This window comes from Pseudophryne corroboree, chromosome 9, assembly GCF_028390025.1.
Source record: "Pseudophryne corroboree isolate aPseCor3 chromosome 9, aPseCor3.hap2, whole genome shotgun sequence".
Taxonomy (NCBI): domain Eukaryota; kingdom Metazoa; phylum Chordata; class Amphibia; order Anura; family Myobatrachidae; genus Pseudophryne; species Pseudophryne corroboree.
The window spans coordinates 452,645,311-452,667,835 of NC_086452.1; the positions used below are offsets into that span (position 1 = coordinate 452,645,311).

The window sequence follows — 22,525 nt, forward strand, 5'->3', positions numbered from 1 at the left end:
CTATCTGCGCAAGGACCCGCAGGACCGGCAAGGACGTGGATTTTTGGCGGTTTATGGCAAAAACCACGCCCAAATTGTCGCACCAGAAGATAACATGTTTGTTACGCAGGGCATCGCACCACAATTCCAGAGCGACCAGAATGGGAAACATTTCCAGCAACAGCATGTTCGTCGTGAGGCCCTTGCTAAGCCAGGCCCGAGACCAAGGACACGCGCACCAACAGCCCGCAAAATAAGCTCCGAACCCATAAGCGCTAGAGGCGTCCGTGAAAAGCTCTAGGGATGGGCTAGACACGGCCGCCTCCTGCCAAATACAGATGCCGTTGAAACTAACAAGAAAGTCGTCCCAAATACACAAATCTCTACGGATTTCGAGGGACAACCTAATAAAATGATGCGGGCGTCTAATCCCCACGGTGGCCCGTTCCAATTTTCTACAGAATACCCTGCCCATGGGGATCACCTTGCAAGCAAAGTTAAACAGGCCCAATAAGGATTGAGCCTGTTTGAGAGTGAGCTTGCCCGCAGCCAGCGCATATAGGATGCCGTTATGTAAGCGCAACACCTTGTCCGCAGGGAGCCTACACAGACCACCGACGGTATCGATCTGAATCCCGAGGTAAACCAAGGAGGTGGAGGGACCCTCCGTCTTTTCAAATGCCACCGGAACTCCGAAGTGTGCGAAAAGGGCCAGAGCCCCCTGCAGTAAGTTGACGCAGCGATCCGAGTCTGATGGGCCGATAAAAAGAAAATCATCCAAGTAGTGCGAAAATTCCCCGTTCGCCCATTGCCTGCTCGAGACACCAGTGGAGGAAAGAACTGAATCTTTCGAAGTAGGCGCAAGAAACAGAACAGCCCATAGGAAGGCACCGATCGATGTAATAGCCATCATCTAGCTTAAAACCCATAAACCGAAAGGCGGACGGGTGCAGCGGAAGGAGGCTGACTGGATGTCCAATTTACATATCACTGCCCCAGGCCCAAAAGACCGGATGGTGTCTATGGCCGAATCAAAGGATAGGTAAACAACCCTACACTGCTCATAAGGGGTAGCATCATTAACCGATGACCCCAGAGGACAGGAAAGATGTTGGATAAGTCGAAATTTCCCCACGGTCTTTTTGGGCACTATGCCAACGGGGGACAAAACCAAGTCTGGCAAGGGGGGTTCCCGGAAATGGCCTATCATTCTCCCTAACGTCACTTCAGCCTCCACCTTCTGGCGGAGCACGTCCGGAAATTCCCTAGCCGAGCGCAGGTTCGTACCCGCCCCGGGACCCACCCATCCATGTATCGGCAAGGGGAAGCCCGACGCGAAACCCGAGTGTAAGAATTGGGCGTCCGCCGGCCGCGGGTACCGTCGCAGCCAGGGAATGAGCGCTCGAAGTCTAATTGGGGTGGGAGCTGTGGCCAACGCCAGAGCGACTCTGTCGGGTCTGTGGTCCGGAAGCCCCTCCGGTCGCTGGACTGGGACAGTCCTTAATCCCGTGGCCCCCGCCACATCTGATACAGGAGTGACGAAAACGACACCGGCCGCCTAAGTCACATTGGGCATTATTGAAAGCGAAGCATTTGCCATTCCCCGCGCGCCCTGAACCGCCGCGAAAGCCGGCCAAACGAGAGGCAGGTCGGTTTGCCCAACGCTTCGCTGTGCCGACTTCCTCAGTGCCGGCCGAACCCTGGGTCAGTTCCGAGAACAATTCCACATCTTTCTTACCGAAGTTATAGATCTGCTGCCCGTGTTGTTTGCGCCGAAAATCCTCATCATAACGACGCCAGGCCGACCCTTCGTACTTATGGTACAGCACGTGTATGAGGAATTGATACCGCACAACGTTCATGTGTTCGTCCGGGCGGGTCTCCAGGTAACAAGCAGCAAAGATCAACATACATCGCACCCAATTCGGGTAGGACCGCAAAGCGTCCCCGCTGCCCTGCCCTTTTTTCTTAGCTGAAAGTAAGGCTTTGCGATCGTCACTAGTAAGAGCGAAAATATTTACATATTGGCCCTTACGGATACGGTCCCGGACCCGGGGCCTGAGTCCACGTTGCACGGCCGTATTAGCGTAGTGCACGGTGTCCGATTCCACCGAGACTTGGGAGGCGGACGAGGTTGAATACCGACGCTCGCGCCGTCTGCGACGCTTAACCCTGTGCAAGCCGCCGTCGTCGGAGGACAGACCCTCCGAGGACGTGGAAGCAAGGGAAGAGTCCGTGTCCCGGCGCCTGCGGCTGCGCCTGCTGCGCTTGCTGGAAACCCTACGCACCCTGCTGCCTACGCTAGAGGAGCTGGAGTGAGTACCCGCTCCCAAGCCGCTATGGGATGTAACCGCGCTCCCCCTGGACCAGTCGGGGTCCGATGAAGACTCACCTGCACGAGAGGGAACACCGTCCGTCCCAACGGCCACCGGACGACTCGAGGATGCACCGACAGACTCCATTCCGAAAACGACTTCCGTGGCTGGGGAGACAAAAGAGACATTGTTCCCCAGCTCCTCCACCGGACCCGCAGCCACCAGGAGCGAGGCAGGTGGGGGAACCGTCGCGCCAGGGGACAGAAGCGGGGTAAGAGATTGCGCAATGCTATCCGCCAAAGAAGCAGCGGGCCGCCCTAGTCCCCCGGGTACGGAGGATAACAAGGGCGCAACCGCCGACACAACAGCGGCACAAATGGCGGACAGAACGGTGGCGTCCACCAAGGGTGCAGCCACAGTGGCAGGCATAGGAAGATCAGAGCCGCCACGCGAGTCGTGCGCCCTACGGGAGGTTCGTAAACCTCCCGTTGGGAGCAAGGACCCAGACGAACCCTCACTGTCGGGCATCACGGTACAGCCGTCCCGCTGCGAGGAACCTCGCGCAAACCGCCCGCGCCGCAACCTCCTCCTATCCCGAGCATTGCCCTCAGGATGAGAAACCGGAGAGTCGTCACTACTGGAAGGAGGTAGCGCGACGTCGGAATGAGAGCCGTCCGCAGCGACGTCGGCAGGCGACGACAGGACGCGGGGAGGGGAAGAACGGTCGGGCTCCGCCGGCGCACGCCGCCCCCTGATGGGGTGAGTGACCCCGGGAGGAGCCGCCTGGCCACGGGCGGCGGCAGCAGCGCCATGCGCCCTCCGAGTCAATCCGGGAGGGGCAGGCGCTACTGGGTCATCCACGAAAGGAGAGGCCAGGAGGGCCGCCCCGCCGCGGGCGGACGTAGAACGCCCTCTTCTAACCGGCCCTGCCCTATCCGCAACTGACAACGGGGGATGTGCAGCAGCAGAGTGGGGGCGACGCCCCGCTCTGTCAGGGGACTGCGCAGGCCGGACCTGACCGGCCGAAGGGGAGAGCCGACCAGATGGGTCAGGCCTCATCTGGGCCCCCCAGCTGGCAGGATGAGAAGCAGCACGCGCGCGCTGCCTAGACTGCACGTGTCTGGCAGCCTCCTGACCCCCCGCCCGCCCAGTAACCCCAGTAGTGGAGGGATCGTGGCTGCCATGCTGGAGGTGGGTGATGCCCCCCCTGGTGGCAGCAAGCCGCTGATCTGCGGGCCGGGAGCTCCGTCCCGGCCCCACGTGATCTGAGCGGCCGTGGGTAGCGACTAGCGATGGGCTCAGGGACGGCAGAGCCCATCCCTGGCAAGCCGCCGCGTGTGCCCTCTATCCCCCTGCGCTCCGTCCCCCGCCGCGGCTAGCAGCGGGGACGGAGAGCGTACTCGCGGGGGAGCACGGGCGGGCGGCCGAGCCCGGCCGCGCGCGCCCCCCGAACCTCTCCGGCAGCCGCAGCAGGCACTCCCCGGGCTGGCTGGACCTCAGAGGCGTCCAGGAGCCGGGCGGGAAGGCCAGCGGTGCGGCTGGGTTGGATTCTGGCGGCCATAGGGGAGGCACAGGGCGCACAGGGAAGAATAGGAAGGGTAAAGAAAGCAAGAAGTGGGAATATAGAAAGGAAAAGAACAGAGGAGAGGGAGTGAAAGAAGTGTAAAGATTTTAGGAAGTATGAGAGAGAATAAGGATATATGCTGTAATAAATGAGTGTACTTGCAGTCTCACGAGAAGAGCTGGAAGAGAGGCAGGAAGTACCCGGTCAGCAGCATATATGCATGACAGGCCAGCCCCTATATATGATCCAGCCAATCAGCCCCCCGGACCCTCTCTCTACGTTCCTCCCACCACAAAACATTAACCCCTTCCAAGCCAAGGTGATGCATTGAGCGGCGCTGCGGAAGCCCAGACGGTGCGTTTATGCTGCTATGGTCACATTATGTTCCCTACGCAGTCTTGTCTGACATTTCAGTACATACCGTAGGTTTGTGTCTGAGCTGTAACTTAGAGGAAGACAATTATTGAATTTGTACATTTTCTAAAGCACCTCATTTTTTTGTTGTTGTTAAAAGCAACCCTCTGACACGTGTTCCCGAAGCACCTGATGCAGCATCTGGAGCAGGGACGTCTCTAAAGAGGAGGGGCCCGTGTGCAGGCTCCGTGTGTGGGCTCCGTGTGTGGGCCCTGACTCTCCCGTAGCCGTCACCGCCGCTGCTAGCGCTCTGAGCGCTGTAGACTGTGGCACAGTGCCAGAGCCTACAGCGCATGCGCAGGACTCCGAAAAATGTCCGCTGCGCCATTTTTTCAGAGTCCTATGCAGAGTCTCTAGTGGTCAGCCGCCCAGTACAAATTAATGATGACCCACCCCCGGCATCTGCAGCCTAGGTCTGCCGCCATTTTCTTGATCGGAGGGGCTGCGTGTGATGCCACGCAGCAGCCTCGAAAACAGTCCGGCCACATCTGCGTTGGCTGGACCACTCCCCCACGACGCCGAAACGATGCCCCAACGACGCCTGCCGCTGTCACTCAAAGTATGATTGCATCCCCCCGGGATGCGATCGCACTGTGACTGCTAGCGCATGCGCTATGCGGCCGCAGCACATGCACAGTTTGGAGAAAATCGCTCGTTTGCGATTTTCTCCAAACTGCGATCCAACCTGAATAACCCCCTTACTGCAATACTATGTTTCCATACATAAAGGGTAATTCAGACTCTATATTAAATATTTTTGTTTATTAATGTCCTTAAGTGCTCTTATGGTTCTACAGTAGACATAAAAATGCCAGAAAGCCAGTAACAATCTGATTGGTGGAAAATGCCAGCCATTCACCAGAATAACCTGCTCCTGGCGCTCTGATTGGTGGAAATGCAGCAGGAGGCATCTGTAGGAGATGCATTTGGGGATCACCATAACGACCATCGGTCACGATTTCAGACACCGACCAGCCTTCTATGGCATGCGCCAGCTGCGGGGGATTAATGCGGACTTCTGGGGTTTTGACGCATGCGTAAGGATCCTTTGTAGCCCTCTCAGGGGATTTTGTGGAAAAAAACCTATAGGCTTTTACAGTCAAGGTTATCTATAGACATACTTACCGACTTTCTGGCTGCTCTCTCCGGGAGAGAGCAGCCAGGTCGGCTCGGCAGGGGGGGGGGCCTGCGATGTGCGTGCAGAGGGGGGCGGGCCGGAGGTGGACTGGGGGTGTGGTGGAGGTGGGCCAGGTCGTGGCTACGGGGATCGTGTCGTGTAAGCCCCCCCCCCCCCCCCCGCTGTGTAATGCCGCTATTACTAGGTCGCCCACTATTGGTCGACAGTAACTAGGTCGACAGGGTTTCTAGGTCGATATGTTCTAGGTCAACATGAGTTTTTTTTTCTTTATTTAAACCTTTTCATACTTTGCGATCCACGTGGACTACAATTGGGAACGGTAACCTGCATGGCGAGCGAAGCGAGCCATGCGAGGGGACACGGTGCATTAATTGGGGTTCCCGGTCACTCTATGAAGAAAACGACACAAACCCCCCCCATAAAAAACTCATGTCAACATTTTGACATGTCGACCTAGACCATGTCGACCTAAAGACCCTGTCGACCTAGAGACCCTGTCAACCTAGTTACTGTCGACCAATAGTGGTCGACCTAGACACTGTTGACCTAGTTACTATCTACCTTCCATACCACACCCAGCTGTACACTAGGGGAAGGGCTGATACTGACTTTAGCAGTTAGGGTTTATGTACTAACCCCTGGAGAGAGATAAAGTGGAGAGATAAAATACCAGCCAATCAGCTCCTATCATTTTTCAAACACAGGCTGTAACATGGCAGTTAGGAGCTGATAGGCTGGTACTTTATCTCTCTCCAAGGCTAAGTAGCTAGTCCCCATAGTCACAGGCATAACCACGGCAAAAGGCGCTAAAACGGTCGCAGCAGTGGTATCAGGGGCTATATCCCCTTAAGTGTCAATCTGAATTACTCTGGACGTCCTCCATTTTCCACTTATTCACCGGTTTTGCTCACTTAGCGCCTGATTAAACCCACTCACTAAGGTGTTTCATTGCACCTTCACACCAACATCTCTGCTATTATATTTCCATAAAGATGCTGACGTAACTTCTCACCAGCCATGTTCAATGGACCCACCAGGTAATATGAATATCATTTGCACCCAGGTGAGTGATAATACTTTTACTGCAACTCTTCTCTGCCAACAAATTAACAGGTAGCGCCGCAGGTATGATCGTCTGCTGTAATCAGGTATTAGAGCGCAGCTATTGTCACCGAGCTTTGTCTCCCGCAGAATGATGCTGAGAATTACAGTGCGTCACCTCATTGTCTCTCTGAGGTAAGTGGCATCATTCCACACAGAGGGCCGCTTCTATAACTGAGGGGAGAATATCATTATTTATCATTATTTCTGGGTTGTTGTTTCCACAAGTGAAACTACCAATGTGTTTTCATTCTCCAACTATTTCATATGTTTGGAAGTAACTTCTTATGAGATCAGTGTTGCTGGGACTGTTTTAGTCATGGGCATTAGGTCGACATGTACTAGGTCGACAGGTCAAAAGGTCGACAAGAGTTTTTTTAAAAAAAAAATTGGTGTCGTTTTCTTTGTAAAGTGACGGGGAACCCCAATTAGTGCACCGTGTCCCCTCGAATGGCGAGCAAGCTTCAGGCAAGGTACCTCGCTCTGCTGCCGCTGCGCTCGGCACAGGTTACCGTTCCCAATTGTAATCCACGTGGATCGTAAAGTATGAAAAAGTCCAAAAATGTAAAAAAAAAATAGAAAAATGTCGACCTGTTGAACTAGTACGTCGACCTAGTGACCCTGTCAACCGTATCCCATTTGCCATGGCCACAAAGACAGGGGGCAGCATGTGACTTCCTTGGTAAGTCCTCCAACCCTGCCGTGCCTTTTCCAGCTCTCTGCTATCTCCGAATCCAACAGCTCCCCCGTCCCACTGTCTTACCCCCATTTCCTTTTACACATCCCTCCCTCCTCTCCTCCCCCTCCCTCTCTTCTAAGACTCACCTCGCACAGAGTAACCTTGGCTCAACAATTTTCTTTGTGTGTCAGCTAAGCCACCTCCCCGTACGCTTCCCCCTTTTGGTGGTCTCATCAGCGTTTCCACACTGACAATGTCCAAATTGCAAAGTGCTCTTTGTTCGGGTTCAATATAAGTTACCGACGGACACAATACAGACGGTCATAATCCCGACAGCCATTGACTAACAGTCAAAATACAGACACGGTCAAAATACCAACATTCATTATGCCAATGTGTTCAAAATGACGACATAGTCAGAATATCGACATTTGAAATGCCGACATTTCAAAATACAGACATGAGTTTTTCTGGGGGGGGGGGTTTGTGTCAATGTCGACCGTGTAAATGTACCGCGTCCCCTCGCATGGCTCGCTGCGGTCGGCACACTGTTATATTCCCACTCCAGGTCCACTGGGATGGTAAAGTACAGATGGAGCCTCGCTCATCTAGCCTTCTCTGCTGCACCTAGGTGCACCAAGGTTTATTAGCATAAGTCTTTCATCTATTGTTCTCAGCTGCAGTACAATACAGAGAGAACAATACAGCAGGGGATTAAGTCATTACAGCAGGGGATTAAGTCCGGCAGCACTGGCTCAGGTAATCCTATTAAAGGGAAAGATGAGCATGGCTCCATCTGTATGAAACGTCTGTTTTTGGGCAACATTTTCCTTAAAAACTCATGTCGGCATTTTGACACGACAGTATTTCAAATGTCGGTATTCTGACTATGTCGGCATTTTGAACATGTCGGTATAATGAATGTCAGTATTTTGACCGTGTCAGTATTTTGATTGTCGGTCAATGGCTGTCGGGATTATGACCGTCGGTATTGTGTCCGTCGGTGAGTCAACTGCTACCGCTTTGTTCCAGAATCACCCCCAGAAGTAGTGGTGAAGGGGCCGCTGTCGGGTCACAGAGGGCCACGAGTGCTTAGCAAATCCTGGTGACGGAAACTTGGTGCAGTGACAGCAGAACTGACGGCAATTTCAGACGTAGACAGACGTTGGTCACCTCTGTGCTACTGTCAATGAAGGCGGCAATGAGGCCCCTGTCTACTAAACAGTGGTCCATCAGAGAGACGCTACACCAGAAGGGTGTATTGTTTCATTATCATGTAACAGTGACTGTATTGTTTAATAGGGTCTGATACACATTCAGTCCTGATTTGGTCGCAAGGGACTGATTGTTTCGGTCCTGCACATAAGCCGGTATGCACTGCGCATGAGCTACAAGATACTTCAAGTTCCCAATGTATAATAATAAATACAAGTTTTTCCGACCTGTTGACAGAGATGTTCCGCCTTTGATAGCACAACAGCCGAGTGGGATTGCTACAGCTTTAAACCGTTCCTTTCACGTCGGCAGTGCCACTGTTGATTACATTTTCTTAGGGTGCACAGGCATGAATCCAACTGAGTGACGGAGATAATCCCCCTGAATGTGAATTGGGAGAGCCGCACGTTCCAGAAGTCATTCTACAAAGACACACGGAAGAATTAACACGGAAAAAAATACATACAGTATAAAAGCGTGCCCCCGAGAGATTGGAGAAATGGCACAGACCGGTGGCCCTGCGCCTGATGAAGCCACGTCACGCACCAGCCTAATCTCCCGCAGCTATTGTTATTGTAATTTCATTTCTCCAACCGTGAGTTATTGTAGTTTTTATTTGCATGAATAATGCTGGTCTTTTTAAAAAAAATAAAAATCCCCAACATATATTTCAACAAATAGTCTTGAGAAATCCGAAGAAAAGAAAATATATCAACCATAAAATAACCTGGTTTTATGAGGGCAGTGAAGTTATGTAGATTTACAGTTCCTCCATAATTTAGAGGTATATAGGAATCAGCGTGCGATGTGCACCCTTTATGCTGGCACTGACGGATTTCAGGCTTGGCTTGGCAGTTTTCAGCATTCACGTTCTGCATTAAATCCAATGTTTGGGGGGGGGGGGGGAATAATACTGTAAAAGTGAATCTCCCCCCTGTCTTATCTGATATATGGGGGTCACAATCCCTCTGTGCCTTTCTTCAGCGTTGTTTGGTGTCCCTGAATAAATCTGTCTTCCCCAAAAGGAGAATCAGATGTAGCCGTCAGCACGCTGTCCAAATCCTGAAAGTCAACACATAGGGGGTCATTCCGAGTTGATCGCTCGCTAGCAGTTTTTAGCAGCCGTGCAAACGCATTGTCGCCACCCACCGGGGAGTGTATTTTCGCTTTGCAGAAGTGCGAACGCCTGTGCAGCAGAGCGCCTGCAAAATCTTTTTGTGCAAAACAAGACCAGCCCTGTAGTTACTTATTCTGTGCGTTGATTCTAACGACGGAGGGACGGCTTTTGATGTCACACACCCACCCAGCGAACACCCATCTATGCCTGCGTTTTTCCCCCGACACGCCTGCGTTTTTCTAAGCACTCCCTGAAAGCGGTCAATTGACACCCAGAAACGCCCTCTTTCTGTCAATCTACTTGCGGCCGTCTGTGCGATTGGAATCGTCGCTAGAACCAGTGCAAAATTACAATGGACTTTGCACCCATACGACGCGCGTGCGCATTGCGGTGCCTATGCATGCGCAGATTAGTCGTTTTTTACACTGATCGCTGCGCAGCGAACAACGGCAGGCTAGCGGTCAACTCGGAATGACCCCCATTGTAAAATGGGTACTCAACGTCCAGCTACTGTTGAACTTCACATCCCAGCATGCAATGTCACTGTTTTGCTACTAGGGCATGCAGGCAAGTGTAGTATCTCAGCAGCTGCAGCGTCCCATGTTAAATACCCCTGTTCAAAAGAGGGCGAGTGGAGTCGTTGGCCATAGCAACCAATCAGATTCTAGTTAACCTGTATCTAGTACATTCTATAAAATGATAGCTCGAATGTGATTGGTTGCTATGGGCAAAACCTCTACTTGTCTTCTTAAGGTTTGCTATATATCCCCCGCTAGTATATGTGTGTATAGTATACTAGATATGTAATTGCATTGGTGGATGATAAGATGTGATGATGTGGCAGCAGGCAAACCCAATGCAATGATTCAATGTGGACTGCTAGTTAGGTCCTCCTACAGTATATGAAGAACCTTCCATCAGGATAACAGTGCAGAAGAATGGAGCCACAGGGAAAGGACCCCTACAACTGAGATAAAGGAAGCTGGGAGATTAGTTTTTACTGTTCCAGGGGCAGCACCCTAAATGGACACCATGCCCTCATCTACAGTAGCTCGGCCAATAGAAATGATCAGCATACATAGTTTGCCATTGAAAATTGAACTAAAGCAATATACCCATTGAAACATTAGGTCTGACAAACATACTGTATATTTTTATAACTGTTGCCTCCTACTGGAGGAACAGTAGGTGGCGCTGTGCCTTAAGTTGTCACTGTTGACGTTTCTCTTTGTTGTTATAGTGTATACCTCCCAACATGACCCTCTCCAGGAGGGACACAATGCTCTGCTTCTGGACTTTTTTCTTAATTTATGATTGTGTGCACCTGTGTTGAACAGGCTAATGGATAAGAAAGGTGTTTCAGCACAGGTGATGGCAATCATAAATTAAGAGGGAAGTCCAGGAGCAGAGCATTGTGTCCCTCCTGGAGAGGGTCATGTTGGGAGGTATGATAGTGTATTGTTTACCACAGTCTTCCACCATATTATATTGGGAAGTATTGCATGCATACCTCCCAACATGATTCTCTCCAGGAGGGACAGAATGCTCTGCATCTGGACTTTTCTCTTAATGTTTGATTGCCGGCACCTGTTTTGAACAGGTTAATGTATAAGAAAGGTGTTTCAGCCCAGGTGATGGCAATCATAGATTAAGGGGTGTATTCAATAACTGTCGGAAGCTGTCGTCTTGTCGGAAAGACGGCAGTTTCCGACAGAAATAGGTCGGAAGGGGTTCCGACCTATTCAGTATGGGCTGATTTTTTCCGACAAGTCGGGAATTCCCAACTTGTCGGAAAACACGTGGATCGGCGGAATAGACGCCGATCCGCGTGCTTCTGTCGGAAATGGGGCCAAATCCAACAAGTCGGATTGAGGTGAGGAGAGGAGAGGTGCTGCGGGCGGCGGGGGGAGCTGAGATCGACGGCCAGCGAGGGGAGATGGCTGCAGGGGACATGTCTGCGGCGGCGGGGGGAAGTGCAGCAGGGTGAAAGGTGTCTGGCCGTCCCAGGCACCTCTCTCCCTGCAGCGCCTCCCCCCGCCGCCGCAGACATGTTCTCCCGCTGCCAGCCCCTCCTGCCGGCCGTTGATCTCAGCTCCCCCCACCGCCTGCAGCACCTCTCTTCCTGCAGCGCCAGCCCCTCCCGCTCACGGCCACCAATCTTTGCTACCCTGGCGCTGACAACAGCGGCCTGACAGGACCTTGTGTACGGCCAAATCCGACAGTTGGATTTGGCCGTCCATTGAATAGGGGTTGACGGATCCATTCCGACAAACTGCATGTCGGAATGGATCCAACTCTTATCGACTATAACCCTAAGAGGGAAGTCCAGGAGCAGAGCATTCTGTCCCTCCTGGAGAGGGTCATGTTGGGAGGTACGCTGCATATGCTGTTCAGTAAATTTTCTCTGACGTCCTAAGTGGATGCTGGGGACTCCGTCAGGACCATGGGGAATAGCGGCTCCGCAGGAGACAGGGCACAAAAGTAAAAGCTTTAGGATCAGGTGGTGTGCACTGGCTCCTCCCCCTATGACCCTCCTCCAAGCCTCAGTTGGGTTTTTGTGCCCGGCCGAGAAGGGTGCAATCTAGGTGGCTCTCCTAAAGAGCTGCTTAGAGTAAAAGTTTTGTTAGGTTTTTTATTTTCAGTGAGTCCTGCTGGCAACAGGCTCACTGCAACGAGGGACTTAGGGGAGAAGAAGTGAACTCACCTGCGTGCAGGATGGATTGGCTTCTTAGGCTACTGGACACTAGCTCCAGAGGGACGATCACAGGTACAGCCTGGATGGGTCACCGGAGCCGCGCCCCGACCCCCTTGCAGATGCTGAAGAGAGAAGAGGTCCAGAAATCGGCGGCTGAAGACTTCTCAGTCTTCATGAGGTAGCGCACAGCACTGCAGCTGTGCGCCATTGCTCTCAGCACACTTCACACCAACGGTCACTGAGGGTGCAGGGCGCTTGGGGGGGGCGCCCTGGGCAGCAATGAAAGTACCTATGCTGGCTAAAAATACATCACATATAGCCCCTGGGGCTATATGGATGTATTTAACCCCTGCCAGGTTGTCAGAAAAACGGGAGAAGAAGCCCGCCGAAAAGGGGGCGGGGCCTATTCTCCTCAGCACACAGCGCCATTTTCCTACACAGCTCCGCTGCTAGGAAGGCTCCCAGGCTCTCCCCTGCACTGCACTACAGAAACAGGGTTAAAACAGAGAGGGGGGGCACTTATTTGGCGATATTATTATATATTAAGATGCTATAAGGGAAAACACTTATATAAGGTTGTCCCTGTATAATATAGCGTTTTGGTGTGTGCTGGCAAACTCTCCCTCTGTCTCCCCAAAGGGCTAGTGGGGTCCTGTCCTCTATCAGAGCATTCCCTGTGTGTGTGCTGTGTGTCGGTACGTGCGTGTCGACATGTATGAGGACGATGTTGGTGAGGAGGCGGAGCAATTGCCTGTAATGGTGATGTCACTCTCTAGGGAGTCGACACCGGAATGGATGGCTTATTTAGGGAATTACGTGATAATGTCAACACGCTGCAAGGTCGGTTGACGACATGAGACGGCCGGCAAACCAATTAGTACCTGTCCAGGCGTCTCAAACACCGTCAGGGGCTTTAAAACGCCCATTTACCTCAGTCGGTCGACACAGACACAGACACGGGCACTGACTCCAGTGTCGACGGTGAAGAAACAAACGTATTTTCCATTTGGGCCACACGTTACATGTTAAGGGCAATGAAGGAGGTGTTACATATTTCTGATACTACAAGTACCACAAAAGAGGGTATTATGTGGGGTGTGAAAAAACTACCTGTAGTTTTTCCTGAATCAGATAAATTAAATGAAGTGTGTGATGATGCGTGGGTTTCCCCCGATAGAAAATTATTGGCGTTATACCCTTTCCCGCCAGAAGTTAGGGCGCGTTGGGAAACACCCCTTAGGGTGGATAAGGCGCTCACACGCTTATCAAAACAAGTGGCGTTACCGTCTCCAGATACGGCCGCCCTCAAGGAGCCAGCTGATAGGAGGCTGGAAAATATCCTAAAAAGTATATACACACATACTGGTGTTATACTGCGACCAGCGATCGCCTCAGCCTGGATGTGCAGCGCTGGGGTGGCTTGGTCGGATTCCCTGACTGAAAATATTGATACCCTTGACAGGGACAGTATTTTATTGACTATAGAGCATTTAAAGGATGCATTTCTATATATGCGAGATGCACAGAGGGATATTTGCACTCTGGCATCAAGAGTAAGTGCGATGTCCATATCTGCCAGAAGATGTTTATGGACACGACAGTGGTCAGGTGATGCAGATTCCAAACGGCACATGGAAGTATTACCGTATAAAGGGGAGGAGTTATTTGGGGTCGGTCCATCGGACCTGGTGGCCACGGCAACAGCTGGAAAATCCACCTTTTTTACCCTAAGTCACATCTCAGCAGAAAAAGACACCGTCTTTTCAGCCTCAGTCCTTTCGTCCCCATAAGGGCAAGCAGGCAAAAGGCCAGTCATATCTGCCCAGGGATAGAGGAAAGGGAAGAAGACTGCAGCAGGCAGCCCATTCCCAGGAACAGAAGCCCTCCACCGCTTTTGCCAAGTCCTCAGCATGACGCTGGGGCCGTACAAGCGGACTCAGGTGCGGTGGGGGGTCGTCTCAAGAGTTTCAGCGCGCAGTGGGCTCACTCGCAAGTGGACCCCTGGATCCTACAAGTAGTATCCCAGGGGTACAGATTGGAAATTCGAGACGTCTCCCCCTCGCAGGTTCCTGAAGTCTGCTTTACCAACGTCTCCCTCCGACAGGGAGGCAGTATTGGAAACAATTCACAAGCTGTATTCCCAGCAGGTGATAATCAAAGTACCCCTCCTACAACAAGGAAAGGGGTATTATTACACACTATATTGTGGTACTGAAGCCAGACGGCTCGGTGAGACCTATTCTAAATCTGAAATATTTGAACACTTACATACAAAGGTTCAAATCAAGATGGAGTCACTCAGAGCAGTGATAGCGAACCAGGAAGAAGGGGACTATATGGTGTCCCTGGACATCAAGGATGCTTACCTCCATGTCCCAATTTGCCCTTCTCACCAAGGGTACCTCAGGTTCGTGGTACAAAACTGTCACTATCAGTTTCAGACGCTGCCGTTTGGATTGTCCACGGCACCCCGGGTCTTTACCAAGGTAATGGCCGAAATGATGATTCTTCTTCAAAGAAAAGGCGTCTTAATTATCCCTTACTTGGACGATCTCCTGATAAGGGCAAGGTCCAGAGAACAGTTGGAGGTCGGAGTAGCACTATCTCAAGTAGTTCTACGACAGCACGGGTGGATTCTAAATATTCCAAAATCGCAGCTGTCTCCGACGACACGTCTGCTGTTCCTAGGGATGATTCTGGACACAGTCAAGAAAAAGGTGTTTCTCCCGGAGGAGAAAGCCAGGGAGTTATCCGAGCTAGTCAGGAACCTCCTAAAACCAGGAAAAGTGTCAGTGCATCATTGCACAAGGGTCCTGGGAAAAATGGTGGCTTCTTACGAAGCGATTCCATTCGGCAGATTTCACGCAAGAACTTTTCAGTGGGATCTGCTGGAAAAATGGTCCGGATCGCATCTTCAGATGCATCAGCGGATAACCCTGTCTCCAAGGACAAGGGTGTCTCTTCTGTGGTGGCTGCTGAGTGCTCATCTACTAAAGGGCCACAGATTCGGCATTCAGGACTGGGTCCTGGTGACCACGGATGCCAGCCTGAAAGGCTGGGGAGCAGTCACACAAGGAAAAAATTTCCAGGGAGTGTGATCAAGTCTGGAGACTTCTCTCCACATAAATATACTGGAGCTAAGAGCAATTTACAATGCTCTAAGCTTAGCAAGACCTCTGCTTCAAGGTCAGCCGGTATTGATCCAGTGGGACAACATCACGGCAGTCGCCCACGTAAACAGACAGGGCGGCACAAGAAGCAGGAGGGCAATGGCAGAAACTGCAAGGATTCTTCGCTGGGCGGAAAATCATGTGATAGCACTGTCAGCAGTGTTCATTCCGGGAGTGGACAACTGGGAAGCAGACTTCCTCAGCACGACCTCCACCCGGGAGAGTGGGGACTTCATCGGAAAGTCTTCCACATGATTGTGAACCGTTGGGAAAGACCAAAGGTGGACATGGTGGCGTCCCGCCTGAACAAAAAACTGGACAGGTATTGCGCCAGGTCAAGAGACCCTCAGGCAATAGCTGTGGACGTTCTGGTAACACCGTGGGTGTACCAGTCGGTGTATGTGTTCCCTCCTCTGCTTCTCATACCTAAGGTACTGAGAATTATAAGACGTAGAGGAGTAAGAACTATACTCGTGGCTCCGGATTGGCCAAGAAGGACTTGGTACCCGGAACTTCAAGAGATGCTCACAGAGGACTCATGGCCTCTGCCGCTAAGAAGGGACTTGCTTCAGCAAGTACCATGTCTGTTCCAAGACTTACCGCGGCTGCGTTTGACGGCATGGCGGTTGAACGCCGGATCCTAAGGGAAAAAGGCATTCCGGAAGAGGTCATTCCTACCCTGGTCAAAGCCAGGAAGGAGGTGACCGCACAACATTATCACCACATGTGGCGAAAATATGTTGCGTGGTGTGAGGCCAGGAAGGCCCCACGAAGAAATTTCAACTCGGTCGATTCCTGCATTTCCTGCAAACAGGAGTGTCTATGGGCCTCAAATTGGGGTCCATTAAGGTTCAAATTTCGGCCCTGTCGATTTTCTTCCAGAAAGAATTGGCTTCAGTTCCTGAAGTCCAGAAGTTTGTCAAGGGAGTACTGCATATACAACCCCTTTTGTGCCTCCAGTGGCACTGTGGGATCTCAACGTAGTTCTGGGATTCCTCAAATCACATTGGTTTAAACCGCTCAAATCTGTGGATTTGAAATATCTCACATGGAAAGTGACCATGATGTTGGCCCTGGCCTCGGCCAGGCGAGTGTCAGAATTGGCGGCTTTGTCTCACAAAAGCCCATATCTGATTGTCCATTCGGACAGGGCAGAGCTGCGGACTCGTCCCCAGTTTCTCCCTAAGGTGGTGTCAGCGTTTCACCTGAACCAGCTTATTGTGGTACCTGCGGCTACTAGGGACTTGGAGGACTCCAAGTTGCTAGATGTTGTCAGGGCCCTGAAAATATAGGTTTCCAGGACGGCTGGAGTCAGGAAAACTGACTTGCTGTTATCCTGTATGCACCCAACAAACTGGGTGCTCTTGCTTCTAAGCAGACGATTGCTAGTTGGATGTGTAGTACAATTCAGCTTGCACATTCTGTGGCAGGCCTGCCACAGCCAAAATATGTAAATGCCCATTCCACAAGGAAGGTGGGCTCATCTTGGGCGGCTGCCCGAGGGGTCTCGGCTTTACAACTTTGCCGAGCTGCTACTTGGTCAGGGGCACACCCTGGCTGAGGAGGACCTGGAGTTCTCTCACTCGGTGCTGCAGAGTCATCCGCACTCTCCCGCCTGTTTGGGAGCTTTGGTATAATCCCCATGGTCCTGACGGAGTCCCCAGCATCCACTTAGGACGTCAGAGAAAATAAGAATTTACTTACCGATAATTCTATTTCTCGTAGTCCGTAGTGGATGCTGGGCGCCCATCCCAAGTGCGGATTGTCTGCAATACTTGTACATAGTTATTGTTACAAAAATCGGGTTATTACTGTTGTGAGCCATCTCTTCAGAGGCTCCGCTGTTATCATGCTGTTAACTGGGTTCAGATCACAGGTTGTACAGTGTGATTGGTGTGGCTGGTATGAGTCTTACCCGGGATTCAAAATCCTTCCTTATTGTGTACGCTCGTCCGGGCACAGTATCCTAACTGAGGCTTGGAGGAGGGTCATAGGGGGAGGAGCCAGTGCACACCACCTGATCCTAAAGCTTTTACTTTTGTGCCCTGTCTCCTGCGGAGCCGCTATTCCCCATGGTCCTGACGGAGTCCCCAGCATCCACTACGGACTACGAGAAATAGAATTATCGGTAAGTAAATTCTTATTTTAACCTACAATCTTTCTCTGCATGTTGATGCTGGAAAGAGAAGCGTGAAGGGGCTGCTTTACCAACAACTTTTATTGTATGCAACAAGTTTTAAAACTCGTTGTGTATGATAAATGGTTCTCCAGTCAGTCAGCTCCTAACTGTCGTGTGTCTGAAAAATGACAGTTAGGAGCTGATTGGTTGGTTTTAAAACTCATTGTATATGATAAAACTTGTTGATAAATCAGACTCTATGGGCAATATTTACTAATATTCGTGTTTGAGTCGGTTTGTGTAGTGTTTAAACTCGTTTTGTATCGGGTGCATTTTCATGCAACTTTTTGAATCCATATACGCAAAGTTACAAAGCAGTCGACTTTATGGTTTTCGTGTTTTCCGATGTCGATGCCAGTCGGTTTTTTTTGCCACATTTACGGCCGTCATTGTCGTTTGCGTACGTGTTTTTGTTGGATTTGCTGTTTTTTTCACTAAGTTAAACGCGGCAGGGTTTTTTTTTCCCGCGGCCGCATTTTCACTTTCAGTTTCGATTTTCATCCCCGTTCGTGATTGGTTGTATTTCAGATGGTAGGAGTGTCTTTGCGCAACCATATAAATACGCCCCAAACCGTCCGCACCTCGTGGGTTTAGTTAGTGGTGAGGAGGAGGGAGGTTGTGCTGTGGAGGTAGGTGATTTTGTGGTTTGAAGAGGAGTGTTGGTAGCGATTTCTGAGTGTGGTATTGTGTCTGAAAGTCGTCTTGTCATTCTTGTTGTCTTGTATTTTGTGGTTTTGTCTCATTTTTAGTCCAAGTTATTTTTCTTCATAGTCCCTTGTCAGTGTTTGTGTGTGTGTGTGTGTGTGTGTGTGTGTGTGTGTGTGAGTTGTGTAGTGGTAGTGGAGGAGTGTGTTGTTTGTCTTTTTTTTCCCCTGTGTTAACTGTTTAGACACACAATTATGTGTGACTCAGAGGTGGAGGGTGTGAGTGAGGGGGAGGAGGTCGGTCAGGTGGAGGAGGTGAGTGTTAGTGAGGTTAGTGAGGTGGAGGAGGTGGGTGAGGTTGCTGCAGCAGCCTCAAGTGATAGTGACAGTCAGAGTGCTCCGCAGCCACGCACCACTACTAAGACCTGGCGGAATGTTAAGTTTAGTTTTGCTGAAAATGTGGCATTGGTGCGTGAGCTGATGAAGTATCAGAGGCAGCTATTTGGTCATGAGTCCGCCAAGGTGCCAACACGGAGGAAGACGGTGTTGTGGGCGAAAGTTGTTGCTGCTGTCAATAGTGATGGGGTGGTCAAGCGGACGGAGGACACGTGCCGCAAACGGTACTATGACATAAAGCGACGTGTCAAGTCCAAAATGGCCAAGGAGGCCAAGTCGGCTCGGCAAACCGGTGGTGGGCAGCCCTATATTGCAAGATGTCTGGAGTATGAGGAGCCCATGCGGAGTGTCATACCTCCTGAAGTTGTCTCTGCAACCCATTTCCGGGATTCAGATAGGCCAAGGAAGAATGGTGAGCATGTGTTTTTTTTTAATAAGTTTAATTTTGTAATCTGTGTCATGTGACGTTGCATATTACTCCCATCTTCAAGTGTGTGTTTGCAAATACATTGTTTTGGGTCATGTGTTAGCTAAAAGCCAATGTAACATCTTACTTTATTGTATGTCATGTGTTTTTCAGACAGATATTTAGCATGTGTAGTTTGGACTTGTTGTGTCTCTGATTTGTCCTGCAATAATGATTTCCTTTTGGGCGTTTTTTACGTTAAAAATTATGACTATGTTTTATATATAAGTGATCCATGTTTTTTGGAATTAAAATAAGTCGTTGTCATGTTAGAGGCTGGAGTACTGGAAAGTGGTTTGTAAACCACTTACATGTGTAATGTCATCTTTAGAGAATGTTATGTATTTTTTAATAAATTTAAATTATAATTATTTTTGCTTGTATGTGTACCGTGACACCATACTGCATTTTTTTAAATCTTAACATTTGCTGGGGGGTTTTTGTGGTCATATAGTGGTAATGTGTATTTGGAGTGCCACATCACAGAGCCAATTAGATATTGCATCTGTATTATTTTTAAAAACAATACAAAATTAATTTGTGGGTTTAAAAAAAAAAAAAAAAAAACCCATTCCTTTAACTTGTGGCCTATGTCAGTGTCCTGTACATGTTTTCCTGTCTTGATGTTGCCATAGTGCTTTTTTTTTTTTGTATTTCTGGTCCTTATGTTTTTTTGAGTTAAAAACCAAGCATTTCTAAAGGTAAAAATGTTTATAAGCATAATGGGTGGATGTATACACAATAGCATGATTTATGAATATATCTCATTTTATACAGTGTCTGATAAAAGCAGTACTACTCGTCGGCCATTAAATCCTAACACATCTGATGATGATGACGCTGCGGAAGCAGGTAAAGTGTCCATTGTAGTATAGGGTATGCTTGTAAAGGAATGGCCATAACAAAATTGCACTTTCATTAAAAGGTCCATCAAAAGAAGTATGGAGCAGCAGAAGTGGCTCTTCTGTTAGACATCACCACAAGAAACCTGTGGCCGAAAAGAAAGCAAGGTCGTCTGTCCCGCCACAAACACAGCAGGCTACCCCGCCACGAAGATTATCGTCCGTATGTTCTGTCCCCCCACTCCAAATTTTGGACACACCTCCAAGACGTCATCCACACTCCCCTCATCTTGATTGTGAGTATCAAACTGCAAAAAAAGTGTAAAATGTCAGAACATAATCATAATCAGTCATAACCGCATTAAGTCCAAACACATCCAAAACAAAAATTCTTACCGCAGTAAGTAAAAGCTGAAATGGAATCCAAACTAAATGGCCTTGTCCACATCCAGTAAAGATATGTATGTCCACTTGAGTCATACAGTATGACATTGGGTCTAAGATGCTGCAACAAAAAAGCATGTTGGTTTGTTTGTAAAAAGTAAGTTTGTTTTTCAAAAAATCTCATGTGTGCTTAAGGTAACATTGCAAAATACCTACAAAAACATTACTATGTTTGTTTGAACAAAGCTATAAGGTAACACATTATGTATTACAATGTTACTTTTATGGTGGAGTATGTGTGAGCTACAATAAAACTAAAGTGTTTGCTTTCACAATTAAGTAACCAGACACATTTGCCACAAACAGGCATATGTATGTATTTAAGCTATGAGTGATGATGTTGCTAGGCAGAATAGTTTAAAGCAACAGTGAATAACATGTGTTCCATGTGTAGTGTTTTTTTTTTAATTTCACAACCATATGGATAGCTAACGGAGATATGTTTAACATTTCAGCTTCGAGTCCTGGGAACAGCATCCCTCCGCAACAACCCCAACACAGTGACATGGAGGAGACAAACATCTTAGAAATGCAGCCATTAATGCAAGGAATGAGCCCCCCAGCACCTGTGAGTACACCACCACAGCAAAGCACACCACCACCACCACAACACAGCCCAACAACACCAGTAACACAAGGCCCTGATCAGGTGTTTTGGACTATTTGGGCTAGACAGCAGGCCACTAATGAAGACTGCCTGCGTAAGCAGACACAAATGTTTGCAAGCCTACCATCTCACCTCAGAAGAATCTCAAGAAATCTGAGTCGCCAAAATGAGCAAACAACCAGAATAGGCAATACCATGGAACTCATGCGTACAGACATTACACAGGTCATGGGCAACTTACAGCGCATAATGGAAGAACAGCACAGACTAATGGAAGAACAGCACAGACTAATGGAAGAACAGCACAGACAACAGCAAAGTTATATGAGCATTTTTCAAAACAGTCAAAAGATTAATGAAAGTTGATTCAGAATAGAAGACAATCAAAATGCTGCTACACGTGAACTCAATGCCACCCTCACTAACCTGAATGAAACACTCAGATGCATGCACCAACAGCAAACAACCAGCAGTTCTGGTACGACTACTCCAAATATCACGCCAGTCTCATCACCACCAAGACGGTCCACCAGAGCACGCCAACATGACAGTGCTAAAGGCAAAGGGCAGGACAAGCAGCCACCAAAAAAAACGTAACAAAAAAAAGTTAGACATTTGTGATAAGTAACTCAAAATAGTTAGCAAGTGTTTTTGATGCTTTACAAAATATCACACTTAGCTCCTTGCCCCTTTTTTAACATCATTAATTATAAGTGCACCAAATTAATTTAAAAAAATAGTACGCACATTTATTCCTTTTCATTTTTTTGGGGTATTGGAGGAGGAAAATGTTGATGGAGCCACACATACATGTTAGCAGGAAGTAAACTGACCACTTGATTCTTTTCTAATCATTACTCTTTCTAGATTCCAATCATTCTCTTTGCCTGCAGATACAATAATTGCCAGCCAGGCAGAATGTCTTTAGCAGGAAGTAAACTGACCACTTGATTTTTTTTTTCTAATCATTACTCTTTCTAGATTCCAATCATTCTCTTTGCCTGCAGATACAATAATTGCCAGGCAGAATGTCTTTAGCAGGAAGTAAACTGACCACTTGATTTTTTTCTAATCATTACTCTTTCTAGATTCCAATCATTCTCTTTGCCTGCAGATACAATAATTGCCAGCCAGGCAGAATGTCTTTAGCAGGAAGTAAACTGACCACTTGATTTTTTTTCTAATCATTACTCTTTCTAGATTCCAATCATTCTCTTTGCCTGCAGACAATCCAAATTACAATGTTAGTGATACATATCTTAGCTATCTTATCTATACAACATTACAAGATGAACACAATTGAGTAGCGTAAAAAGCTTGTAATATGTTGCCTTTGTTTTGTTTGAAAAACATTGTCCAAATGAATGTCAGTATTGTTGGGACAGGTTTGTGTGTGCTAAAAAAATATTAAGCATGTTTTTACACATGATGCTGAAACAAACAAATATGTACTTTTACACACAAAAAAAACTGTTTATAATAATGTATATGTGTGGCAAACTGTGTATTTACTTACACATCATCAAGTTTACAGCATCAAACATTAGGAAATAAATTATT

At 49.0% G+C, this 22,525-nt stretch overlaps 1 long non-coding RNA gene across 1 annotated transcript; it reads left to right on the forward strand.

The window, feature by feature from the left end:
* The first annotated feature begins 19,850 nt into the window (after positions 1–19,850).
* On the forward strand, positions 19,851–21,649 carry LOC134957127 (uncharacterized). Its single transcript, XR_010186481.1, has 3 exons — positions 19,851–19,924; positions 19,998–20,210; positions 20,814–21,649. It is a non-coding gene; the product is annotated as an uncharacterized LOC134957127 (long non-coding RNA).
* Positions 21,650–22,525: the final 876 nt, after the last annotated feature.